We start from the raw sequence: 14323 nt of genomic DNA on the forward strand, positions 1-14323 counted from the left end.
GGCTCTCAGCAACCTAGTGAAACCCTGTGTTCCAGTAAAAAATTAAAAATAAAGCTGTGGGTATTGCTTGGAGACAGAATGTCCCTAGGTTTAATTATTCTCCAGCACCAAAAAAAATTAATTTAAATTAGAATCACCTGTTAAAATGTAAATTCCTATGATTCACCATTTAGACCTAAATTTCTAGACATGGGACCCTCTTTTTCATTGAGCTTTACTTGACCATCACTCTCCTGGGAGTGAGCCCATTATTGGAACAGAGCCACTGTGAGTTCTTAGAATTTTAAACATGGGGCCCTGGAAAGGAAACTACATAAGGATTAAAACCTTTGTTTTGTTTTCTGATCTATCTCTAGCCCCTCTGCAAGTGATGTCTTTATAGTAGAAGCTTATTTAACTAAATTAATGAAGAACCTTTCCATTTTCCTTTGATGGAGAACATTGGAAACTGTGAGGAAGCCACATTTCCCTTTTTTTTTTTTTTTTTTTTTTGGAAGAAGGATACAAAACACTCAAGTCTCTAATCCCAGGATTCTCTGAGGCCTAGCTATCTCCCTGCCATTTTCTTGGTGTGACCTAATAAATTTCCTTAATTTATTGCCCAATTTTACTTGATTTAAGTTTCATTCCCTTGCAACCTAAAACATTCAAAATGAAACAGTCATGATCTATTATTTGTAAATAATTTTTATCACATTTTAACCACTCTTTAGCCTACAACTGACTTCTGAAATAAATTAAAATATCTGAGATGCAAAGAAGTAGAGAAGACTTGCCTTAGGTCACAGGCTAGTATATGGAAAGTTCAGGACAGAATTTTAATGATGTTTACTTCTCAGTGGAAAAAATTGGTAGACAAAACTTGAAGGAGAGTGAAAACTTTGAGTGGCTTTTTACCTCTAATACTTTTTAATCAATCAACTTATCATTATAGCAAAACTGGTTAAATGATGATGGAAGATTTCAGCCACATGGCACTTAAAATCTCTATCTACTAAAGACAGCAAATCTGATAAATTCCTGTCTATTCCCAGTGAATGTTTTGCCTGTCAACCGAGAGTGACAGTAACACAGGGGACTACTGCTACTCACCCACGAAGAATTGGGTAGAGATAGTGGTTAACTGGAAATAGAAGATATCTGAGGAATAATGCCTCATTGTAGACATTGTGTGACATAAACCCTGGGCATATCTGGGTACATATTTGAAAAACAAATTTCAAAGACAGACAAGACAGGAATTAATTCATACATGAATTCTCACACACAAGACAGGAAGGAATTCTTTGACAATTACACTGTAAGTGTGAGAATGAAACACAAAAAAATTTGGTAATGTTTGGTTTGCTCAGCATTCTCCATCCTTTGTTTGGAATAAAAAACTTTCATTTTAGTGGGATAATCACTTCTTACACATTTCCAAAATATGTTCTTCCCTGCTCCTGAAACATATTCCCAGATATGAGCTTGTGACCCAAATCAGGCTGTCAGTTTGGTTCTAGAATGAGCATGCAACCCAAACCAGGCCAAAGAGAATAAAAATCTTAAGAAGTACTCTTTATTAGATTTGCTAAGCTATGCAAAAATGAATCCAAACTAGGCGAGAAGGAGGAAGAGGAGGAATAGAAGAAGATGCAGGAGGAGAGAGACTTTAGCACTTAGTTCAAGTTATGACAAAAATCTATTGATTGTGAGCCTATAGGTACCCTTTTAGAGAAACTCAGCTTTGAATTGGATTTCTACCTAATATAGAGACATAAGAATAATCAAAAGAAGTTGCTGAGAGAACTTCTTAAACAACAATGACTTTTAAAATGCAAAGACAATATGGGAATAACTAACCAAATATATATTGGAAGAAATTTTAAGAAGCCCTAATAATGGCATTAGGAAAGTACAGAGGGGCTTTAGGATTATTTAGTAACTGCAAAAACAGGACACAATTATGTTTTGTTGTTTGTCTGAGAAAAGAAATATAGGAAATTATAAGAATATTAGTTGGGCCATAACAGTTGATAGAAGAAAAGAAAATCTATGACATTTATTTTATATTTCTATTTGTTTATACATTGAGAAAAATGAATTTCAGGGGGCCCACCAAGTGTTGTTTGCATGCATGTCATTATCAACATGACTTAAATTATGATGTGAGACTATACTGCACCTGTAAAAGCACATTATAAAAAATAAAAATTAATTTCAAATTGAAAAGTTTAGAACAACAAAGATCAGGAGAACGTAGAGGTGAGAATTGTAGGAAGAGCTAAATGTGTGATGTGTGCCTGTATGCCTCTACCGTTCTATACCTCTTAATGATGTATGATTACAAATGCATCAATATATTTTTTAATGCCAAAAAAGCTGGGTGTGGTGGCCCACGTTTGTAATCCCCGTGCTTGGGAGGCTGAGAAAGGAGGATCACTCAGCTTCGAAGCCAGCCTCAGCTGGTTTAAGAGACCCTATTTCCAAATAAAATATAAAATAGGTCTGGGAGTGTAGCCCGGAGGTAGAAGGCCTCTGGGTTCCATCCCCAGTTTTTGGTACCACCAAAAACAAAACAAAACAAACAAAAAAAATGCCAAAAAAGAAAGTAGAGGCTGGGCGAGGTGTCTCATGCTTGTAAACCCAGTACTTTGGAGGCTGAGACAGGAGGATGACAGGTGTGAAGCCATCCTCAATAGGTTAATGAGGTTTTCAGCAACTTAGTGAGACCCTGTTTCCAAATAAAATATAAAATAGGTCTGGGATTATATGCCAAAGGTAGACGGCCCCTGGGTTTCATCCCCAGTACCATAATAACAAAGAAAAAATAGGGCTGGAGATGTACCTTGGAGGTAGAATGTTCTTGGGTTCAAGCCCCAGTACTGAAAAAAGTAAATACCTCTGACACTTATAGATATTGGAGGATATATCAGTCTAAAAACCATAATTAACAACCAAAATTAATTTAAATAGAATAAAACAATTTATTAAAAGGAGACTGGGCAGCTCATAGACATTCTGAGAGGGATTTAAAACGGGCAGAAGTTCAAGACCAGGATAGGTGTCCAAAATTGCCCCTGGGGAAACCTACTGAAGACTCAGCTGTCACCATTATTGTTCACTGGATGCTATAGTTTGTGCCCCATACTACCGAAGTTTTGGACATTGTGTGCTGCCATTAGGATTCTTCCTCTGGAGCCTTGGGAACTTGGTCTTGACATAGCCATATTTCCACCTGAGAAGAGTCTGCAGTCACAAATGTTGTGCATGGTTGACTTCAATCTGACGTCTGATTGCACTGACAAGTGCATCTGGTTGACAAAATATAGTCATGCACTTACACTCTAGCTTCAAGGGATGTTGGGAAAATCTAAATGCAACATTTTCAATTCAGGAGGAGGTAGGTTCTCTCTCTCCCAAGAAACACAGGAAGTGAGAATTTATCAAGCAGAGAATGGAATGCCGCTAGTATGCAGCTAAAACAACTGGCAAAATGCTTCATAGAGATCACATATGAAGTCATTTGTTCACTTTGTGTGGGGGGTACTCTCAAAAAGATTATTGATAACTGGAGTTCTTACAGTAACAGAAGCATCTGGAAACCACTTCATAAGGAAATTGAGAAAACTAGTAAAATTTAATCTGAATAATCATCCATTTCCTTAAGTTTGGGGATCCTAAGACCATGGCATCACTTTCCCCAGAGATGCTTTCCAGTCCAAACCATATATCCACCACCTACTCAGCTCTTTTTTATTGATCTGTTAGTAATCTTTTTCTTGGAGTTAACAAAGAGATTAGTGGGATCTGCTTAATATAGACATTTTTTTTTTTTTGCAGTACTGGAAATGGAACTCAGGGGAATTGCACCTCCGAGCTACATCCCCAGTCCTATTTTTTAGTCTTTTATATTTTTGAAATAGGGTTTCACTGAATTGCAAAGGGTCTCACTATGTAGCTGAGGCTGTGCGCAAATTGCCATCCTATGGTCTCCACCTCCTGAATGCTGGGATTACGAACGTGTGCACCACATCCAGCTAAGACAAGACATTTTTAACAGTTTACAAATGTCATGTTGTGGAATAACCTAACTCTAGATTCACAATGATCCCCATTTATAGGGAATTTCATCACAAAAAGGCTAAAAAAATCATAGCACCTGGAACATATGGCAATGTATGATAAAGAGTATATGAGTCATATAATCATATAGGCTATATCAAGTCTTCCAAGTTGCTGGAATTACAGGCATGCACAACTTCAATTTATTTTTTATCTTAGAGAAAACGTTTTCAGTTTTTTACTGTTTTGTATGATCTTAAGCCCTGTAGTTTTCATATATACGTTTATTGTGTTGAAACAATGTTCTCCATTTCTATTTTGTAATTTTTATCACAAAAATTATTGAATGTCCTTAAATATTTTTTTTGCATCTGCTGAGAAGACTAAGTGATTTTTATCCTTAGTGCTACTAATTTTTTGTATCACATGTATTGAATTTCATATTTTGAATCATCCTCACATTTCAGAGATAAATCTTCCTTGTTTTTGTTGCATGATCCTTTTTGTTTGCAGTCTTGGCGATTGGTCCCAGCAGTGATCTACCACTGAGCTAAAACCCCTAACACTTTCTATTTTTTATTTTCAAACCAGGACTTCCTAATCTATCATGAACTAGCCTCAAACCTGCAACCTCTTGCCTCATCATCACAAATACTGAGATTACAGGAATGTGGCACAGCACCCAACAGGAATGGTCCTTTTAATGTACTGAACTTCAGTTTGTTATTATTATGTTGTGTGGGCTTTTATCTATATTCTTCACGAATATTGTTCTGCAGTTTTCTTTTCTTGTAGTATCTTTTTCTGGCATTGGTGTCAGAATAGTATTGCCCTCAAAAATTAGTTTGAAAGCAATTCTTCCTTTTTAATTTTTTTTAAAATTTGAGAATTGCTATTTTCCCTTAGATGTTTTGTAGAATCAGTACTGAACATAGTCTCAAAAGATGTAATCCAGAATGCCACAATAAAGATTGTTGAAATACTAAAATATCAAAAATCTACAAAGTCTAATGTCACAAATGTTGAAATCTTGAAAGCTGAAATCTTGAAAACCACAATTCCAATTGGGAAAAGAAAACTATGCAAGAGGAGTAGAAAGCCAGATTCTGGGGAAGAAACTAGTATGGTTTGAGTTGGGAAAAATTACATCATGTTAGATGGAACGAATACCTAGATACCAGGTAAAGAATTATCTTAGGTATGTTTGTGATGATGTTTCCAGAGAATAGTAAGTGTGTATTTGAGTGGACTGTGTAAATAAAGATCTTTCTTCAGCATAGATGTGCACCATCCCATTAGCCAGGGTCTACAGAGAACAAAATTTGACTTCATGAAAGTGCAATATCACACCACTGACTTGGCATACAGGCAGTATATGTAAATGTAAAAATATTAAAAAGTCCTTAATAAGTGAAGACATTTTCTTTACATCTACATTTATGAAAGATAAAATTTCTCAAGATCTCAGCTCTTTGGCCAGTTGCATATGCAGTGTTGACTCACAGTAGTTTTTTTTTATTAATCTCATCAAAAGATTTAGGTTGCCTAGCATTGTATTTCATTTGACCAAAGTTATAAAGCTGGATTCAAACAATTACTAACCATAGTGACATACATTTTGCTTTCTCACCTATTTTTCTATGAATGTTTCACCTACTCACAAATGTTGCGACGGACCAGCTCAGCTGAAGCACTGGGACCGTTGGGACAGGGGTCTTGGAAGGTGGGCAAGTATTCGGCTGAGGGTGACAAACAGACACAGACAACTCAAGGATGTTGTATCTGAGTGTAATTTGCAAGGTAGTGGGCAAAGAATATATACAGAATAAAGAAATTGATTACATCATTGGATAACTTTGGCTTACATACAAGTTTTTGGTTTTTAGATCAATGGTTTCTATACACAATCTAACTAGGATACCCATCATTGCACACATCTCGATTTGGCAGCACATGCTGACCAGTTGTTAGACTTGTGGTACAACATTTTTCCTGTATGAAGAGATCAAAGCTACAACTAAAAATTGTTAAGATTTCTTTTTATATATTTTTTTCATATATTGTAATAAGCTTCTTTCCATTAGATATATCCAAATATCTCTATCCATTTTATTTCCAAACATTGTAAAAAACCAAGTCCAATGTAACCAGGGAGTTTTGTATGGCCTCCTTTTTCCAGTAAGTAAACACCTTCTTTTCTAATTGTTTTGTTATGCTTTTCTTCTGGACATATGTTATTAAACACCAAACCGGTCTTGCTCTAGTTAATTTAAAATAGGATACCTTTTTACCATTAATGTTAACCCATCTATTTCCTATCTTTGTAAACTCCAGTAAATGGTACCGATTAGCTTCTTTCTTCCTAGGGGGTTGCCACAGCCTATTCCCAATAATGTAAGCAGGACCAAACTTAGTCGTAATAGTGGGAGGTGTGGGCCTTAGCCTCCTTCTTTCTTCTAACTGCTTAAGCTTTTTGTATGACTAAGTTCTCTTTTAGGCTTTCCTGAAGTATTTCTTGCTGTTGTAATATATCCACTAATGTATTGGGACCCCCTTTTTCTTCTTTAGCCAATTTTATTAAAGCTTAGAGCATGTCAGGAGGCGTTTGAGGGCTCAGACATATTACCAGAAAATTTATTTTTCATGGAATCAGTTTCACCTGTTCCTACAGTCTTGATTTCGGGACCTCGTCCTGCATCACTGGAGCCATGTTTGTGAAAAGTTAATAGAATCATTATCAAAAGAACAATAGCTATGAAAGAACATCCAAGAGCAAGGAGTACTCCTGCGAATGAACCCATTCTTCCTCAGGGCTTCTTCCATGAAGTTTGTGCCACGTCATGCATGCAGGGTCACACAGAATCCAAGGAAGGCAGGGTCGTGGCAAAATGTTATAGCAATGTAGCTGTTATTATACCTGAATGTTTATTCTTGAAAAATCACGAATGTTATTGCTATTTATTTTGTTGTGTAAAGTGGTATATGATATATTCCACCACATTTATATGTTTCTCAAATCAATCTCATTTTAAAATATAGCTAAATGTATTTTAAATAATTTTCAAATTATTTTTTCAGAATTATATTTTGATTATTAGGGATTTTAGACTTTGGGATTTTGATCTATTTTGCAGAATTTCAGCATTCATGATTATTGTGTCTGAGATTGTGTCTTTCAGAATTATAACCCCAATGAATATGGCAGAATTCACTTGTGAAGCCATCTGGTCCTAGGCTTTACTTTTGGGGGGAGGTTTTTGATTACTTAATCTTCTTACTGGTTATAAATCTCTTAAGATTTTTATTTCTTCATGGATCAGTCTTAATAGGTTATATATTTCTAGTATTTTATTCACTTCTAGGTTTTCTAATTTCTCAGTGTATAATTGTTCTTAGTAATTTCTTATAATCCTTTTTTATTTCTATGGCATCAGCTGTAATTTTACCTCTTCAAATTCTGATATATTTATTTGGATCTTTTCTCTTTTTCTTACCTGGTCTACTCAAAGATTTGCAAATTTTATTGATATTTGCAAAATATCAAATCTTACTTTCATTGATGTTTTTTCTATTCTTTCTATTCACTATTTTACTTATTTCTTCTCTAATGTTTATATTTTTTTCCTTTAGCCAACTTTGAGCTTTGTGTGCTGTTTGTTACTGCAGTTGTTTTTTTTTTTTTTCCATGTGGTTCTGGGGATTAAATCCAGGGGTATTCTACTTCTGAATCACACCTCCAACCCTATTTGATTTTTTTATTTGGAAACAGGGTCTTTCTAATTTGCTGACAGCCTCACTAAATTGCTGAGGCTGTCCTTGAACTAATTTATTTATTTATTTGTAATGACATGCTTTGATTTTTCTCTCTTTTTCTTTTTTGTAACATCTATATATATTTTCTCTGTGGTTTTCTTGAACTTACATACAACACCTGTAATTATAATAATCTATTTTAAGCAGATAAAACTTAACTTTAATAACAGTGAATCCTGTACTTTTACATCTCTCCACTCACAGTCAATTTATGTTATTCATATCACAAATTACATATTTTATATTATTTTTCCATCAGCATATTTTATAGTTATATTTTTACACTTTTGTCTTATAGCTTCCATGCAAGAATTAAGAGTATTTTATGTGTCATCATTACACCATCACAGCATATTTATCCTTACGAGACAAATTCATACTCTTGTATCTTCTACTATTTCTCTTTAGCATTTTTTCATTTCAGCTTGAATGACTCATTTAGCAATTCTCATAAGGCAATTGTAGTGATGATGAATTCCATGAGCCTTTGCTTATTTGGGAATGTCTTTATTCCTCCTTTATTTTGGAAGAAAAATTTTGCCAGATGTAGTATTTTGGTTGACAGTTATTTTTAATTTAAGCACTTTGTGTGTATTCATCCCACTTCCTGTGGGTCTGCAAGATTTCTGTTGAGAAATATGCTGATAGTATTTATGGAGATTCTCTTGCATGTAGCAAATCACTTTTCCTTTTTTCACTTTTCTTTTACCGCTTTCAAAATTTTCTGTTTTTACTTTTGACAATTTGATTATAATGTATCTTGATATGAATTTGTCTGGACTTTCCTTGAGTTTTCTCCAATCTAGGTATTTATTTCCTTTCAGATTTGAGAAGTTTTCTGCCATTATTTCTTTAAACAAACTTTCTGCCTCTTTTTCACTCTTTCCCAAAAACCTCCATGATGGACCATATATTGGTCTGTTTGATTGTGCCCATTAGTCACACAAGCCCTTTTTAGTTTTAAGAAGCCCAAGGTAAATAAAGTATACTGGATCTGCCAGCTCTCTAAATCAAGTTCAGAAATCAGTCCTTCAGGCAGCCACCTGAAAAGACAGATGTTGTATACATGCTCCACTCTCCTCTTTTCCCTGGAGGGAGATGATACTAAGCTCCATCAGCCCCTGTCTGCTGTGCTGTGAGTTCTCTGTAGCAACAACATGCCACCCAGATTTTTATTTTGTTTTCAATGACCTCCAGTGATCTCAAATAGTTTAGACATAAGCCAGTTCCTCAGCCAGTCCCCAACAAAGTCAAGGTTTTAGATATATAGCCCATTCTTTTTCCTCCCCAGGGAAAAGTCAGGAGCTAAAAGCTGGAACTTTTCTCCTAACCAAATGACAATGTACTAGGGGGAGGGACTATAGCAGGAGGGTACCACAAATTTTCCCACAATCTCTGATGTAACTAATTCTGTGTTTGTATCATATACAGGTGTCACTTAACTAGTTCCTGGATTTCTCACAGAGGTAGTTGTTTCATGCATTTTTTTAATCTGTGTAAGAAGGAGTGACTTGGGCTTCCTATTCTGCCATCTTGCTATTGACACTCTCTCTACCTTAGGATTTTTTAACAGAAAAGAGAAATAAAAATATATTTGCTTAGATGTTTTTATGTTTATTTGTATGTATCTAAACCTTATAATAGATAGAGATGCCTGTTTGAGTGATTATTATATTAGATACATTAAAACTTAAAAAATCTAGGGCAGATAAACCTAAGATTCAGTGTAGTTTTCATCTTCCAAATATTTTATGAGAAAAAGGAAATTTTAAAAAACAATGAGAATATATACAAATATGTTTTCCAGGAAAGCAAATTCTCATTTTGATTTATTTTCATATTATCCATAGCTACTTTGTATCTTTCTTTGGGCTGGATACTTAGTCACAATCAGAAACCAGAGTTCCCCTGTACTAAATAAATGGTCTCATTTTATTTTTATTAGGCATTGGATAAATGAAATAAAGCCATTAAGAGAGATAATAGACCTCATATTTAAAAATAAATATTGAGACAAGATAAATATGTCTACTTTTCCATGACAGTTATCTGGCAGCAGAAGTCTATTAGACTGTCATTATGTTCTATTTTATTGACTTATCTTCCAGCTCCCATTTTTAGATGGCTTGCTTTTTGATGCTTTTACACTCATCACTTATATGTATTTACCTACATAAGCTTCTTTGCATCAGCTAGGCCTCTATACATGAATCCAGTTTCATATGTATTAGGCAAAACTCAAATCCAAATGTATAATATTCATGACAAAAAAGGGTCTATAAGAGTCACTATCTGAATAAAAACCAATTGCACTGTATAGTACTGACATGGAGATTGAGTTCTGCAAAGGTTCTAATTGTGAAGTAATTATAAACTACTCAGTTGTGTGTTAACCAAAAGATAATTTTAATGATTTTATGGAGCATTTTAATTGAAAGAGAAAATATAACTAGAAATTGAAGAAATTCAGTTTTCTTTTTTTCTTTTATAAGCCAGTTTAACCTGTACAACTTCTAGCCAATAAAAAAAAATCACTTGTTTTTTTCTAGAAGTAGCTTAAATAACCAAAAATCCCAAGGCATTTTACAGAATTTACTTTTCAAAATCGGCAGAATCTGGTAAAGTCAGGACAAACTGTTCAAAATTTCCTATGTACTTAAAAGACTGAAAACAAGTATAAGTCAAGAGTCTTTCTTCATGTAGCATCTGTTTATCTTCTCTTTACACATCTGCTCACCCACATAGCTTTTTGTCATACATTTTTACTCTCCTGCCTACTCCTACCACTGCAAAACCAGATAGCCTTGAGAAAGATTAATTTCATTCTGTCTCATGCATCAGCAACAAAATTTATCAACTTGAATCCTTATTACCAGCAATCACATAAAAGCTGAAAAACGCAGCATGGTTTCTTTTTTCACCTTACAAGTTGAATTTTTCACACTAAAAAATCTCTTGGTTTATAAATGGAACACATTTGATTTAAGAATCATTGAGAAAGAATGAGCAAAACAAAAAACAAAAACCCCATGACTCTTTTCTAAGGAAGAAGCAACTTAGGAATATAACAATAGGTTAGGTGAGTAAGCCAGCCATATTAATCCATTTCTTGAAGGAACTCTATGCAAATAATAAGGATTTGGACAAATGTTAACATTTATTCAGAGCTAGACACCAAGTTGAACCCTTTATAGGCATTTTATCAGTAACTTTATGAGAACGATACCACTATATCAGTTTTTAGATGAGAGAACCAAGGTTTAGGAAGATAAAATAATTTTCTCAAGATCACACAGCTTGGTTTGATGGAGCAAGATTTTGACATCAGGTGTCATTTCAATACCTACAATCATTTATTGCTCAAGGATTTACAGAGATACTCTATTCTCGATCATTCCCTCAAACTTGACTTTGGCAATCCTTCCCTCCCTCCCTTCCTTCCATCCTTCCTTTCCTGTGTTTGGTACTGGGGATTGGACCCAGGGGACTTCTACTTCTTAACTACACCCCCAGCCCACTTTTAAATTTTTAAATAGGGTCTCCCTAAGTTTCAAAGGGTCTCACTAAGTTTCCAAGGCTAGTTGAGAACCTGCGGTCCTACTGTCTCAGCCTCTCAAGTACTGGAATTACAAGCATCCACCACTACTTCCAGCTGACTCTGGCAACTTTTCTTTCATTTTTCTTGCTTTCCTCCATGGCTAGCTAACTTTCCCCCAACAAATCACAACAAAGGCCAGGCGTGGTGGTGCACATTTGTAATCCCCGTGCTTGGGAGGTGGAGACAGGAGGATCACGCAGGTTTGAAGCCAGCCTCGATGGCTTAAGAGACCCTGTTCCCAAATAAAATATAAAATTATAAAATAGGTCTGGGAGTGTAGCCCAGAGGTAGTAGGGTTCCATCCCCAGTACTACACACACACACACACACACACACACACACACACACACATACATCACAACAAATAATTCTAAATTAACAAAGATCTAAATTAGTCTAAACATCTTTCTTTTGCAAGCAACTAGACACCCACTCAAACAAATGGAATGTATAGGGTCCTATAATTGAAAAATCCTTCAGCAAAGGCCATGTGCAGGCATTCTAACAATGTCATCAGGCCCCCTTTTGTAATATATTTTTACTAGCCATTTCTCCTTTCTTCTGTGTGGCTTTATCCTCAGTATGCTTTCTTCTTGCAATCACATGATGGAAACTGATATCTGCAAGTTTAATACTTCTACTTTAGCAGTCTCAGCTTTCCCTATGTTTCTAGCAAAGCAAAGTTAGGACTGAGTCTCCTTGGATATGTCCGTGGTACATTCTTACCACTGGGCATATGGGAATAGTTTAGCTCTTTTCAATCTGTATCTTCTGGGAATGGGGTTGGTGTTTCTCAAAGAAAACTCAAGATACTGTTATTAGGAAAAGGAAATGGAAGTTGAGTAGGCAAGGTTCCTCATTCTGAAGTCTAGCCACATGCTTTTCCCTATGTATTCTTATATTAAGCCTATGTCGAGCCACCTGCAAAGTTCATCTCTGTTAGCCATTTTAATAAGTCTTGCTGAATTTTTATTCTTTCTGCAAGACATACATGTTAAAATTATAATATATATACACACATACATTTATAGGTATACATTATGTATGTACATACATACATATATACATACATACATACATTTTTCTGTCATAAGATTCTAAAGTCACACTCAAATTTCAAATCTGAAATAGCCATTTTCCTTCCTTTGGTGCCCCATACCATTCCCCCTGCCTGCACACTTTGTATCTCCATTGGCCCAATTGTCGAGAGCAAAAGCACACATAATCTTCTATTTTTCTCAGTCTCAAATCTAGTTGGTCATCAAATCCTGATATGCTACCTGCTTAATATCTCTTGACTCTTTCCATCCTTCTTGGTATTGCCTTTGTCCAGGTTTCCTCATTTATTTTTCATTCTTTTTGTCACCTGACAAATATTCCTCTTTTCAAATATTGCCTCTGATTTTCTAGGAAAATGGTCTTCCTAAGGCACAAATATGATCCTATGATTCCTTTATTTACAACCTTTTGGTGATTCCCCGTAGTATGACTCCCATGGACCTAACTTTCTCATTAATAAATGAAAATTTTAATTTGATGACCTCTGGGGTCCTTATAGTTCTATTCTGTTAATCCTTGCCAGTTTAATGCAGTTACCTCTGTTTGAGCATCTGGCAATAGATTGTTCTGTCTTTGGTATGATGGGCGGAGATTCAGGTTCTTTGTGAATATCACTTCTTATTTTAATATGGGAATGCTCTCTCAAGCCATTTTGAACAGTCTTATCATATTGAGAACATCTGGAAAATGTGAATATCGGCATACCAGAATAATAAACAACATAAGTTATCTTGGATATATTTGATCTTTTAACTAGCACCTCTTGAACTCATAAAAATGCCTAGAAATGGACTCTATCATAGAATAAATTCTACCTTATATTTTAGCATAGGAACTTCTTACAAGAATGAGAAACATGGTTGTAGACAGAAATGTTAGATTACCATAATACAAAAACAAGGGGATTATTGCATTATCATTACCAGGTTGTTACTTGATAGCTGTTGATCTATATCATTATAAGATTTTTAATCATGCATCACCTCCTAACATCTTGAGTGCTAGAGTAAACTTTGGAAATGACTAAATATAGAAAACTGTTATAGTTTTTAAGTTAAGGAATTTAACTAAAAAACTCCAATATCCCCACTTGCCAATTTAATGTACCTTACACAGACTCATCAGTTTAAAATAGAGGAATACTTGTATCAACAGTGTCCTACACGCAAACTTTTATTATAGTATATTCAAATTGCACATACATAAACGCACATTGTATGACCCAAAGGTATAATTTACATAGTTTTCTCATATTCAGAAAGCTTTTCTTAGCTAATATGACTTTTTCTTGCCAATATGACCAATCAAATTGGGCTGCCCCTCCTTGAGGTAGAAAAGAAAATGTCAGTTTTCTTGTTTATTGCACCTACTTTCTAATTCTGCCATTAGAATGTGTAATGGTAATTTTTATTGACCTTTAATGGCTAAAACATGCTTAAAGTTGATAATGCTGGATGTAGAGAAAAAGCAGACAGGAAAAATAATCAAATCTAACATTGAAAATATACATTTTATGGCTTCTTGTGGCAGAAGAATATAATCAAGAAACTGGTAAAGAAAACAGTAAAGCTCAGAAATTGATAAATAGATGATTTTAACATTATGAACACGGAGATCCATAAATATTTATTAAGCACATATTGTATGTCAGGTATTGATCTAGATATTAAAGTTACAGCAGGAAAATCACAGAAGGAAACTCCTGTCCTTATTGAGATTACACTCTAGTGGAGGGATACAGGGGAGAAACTAAATAAATAAAACATATAGTTGTTAAATACTAACCATTGGGGAGAGTTTAGGGAAACT

The sequence above is a fragment of the Muscardinus avellanarius genome (assembly GCF_963383645.1).
Source record: "Muscardinus avellanarius genome assembly, chromosome: X".
NCBI classification, from domain to species: Eukaryota; Metazoa; Chordata; class Mammalia; order Rodentia; family Gliridae; genus Muscardinus; species Muscardinus avellanarius.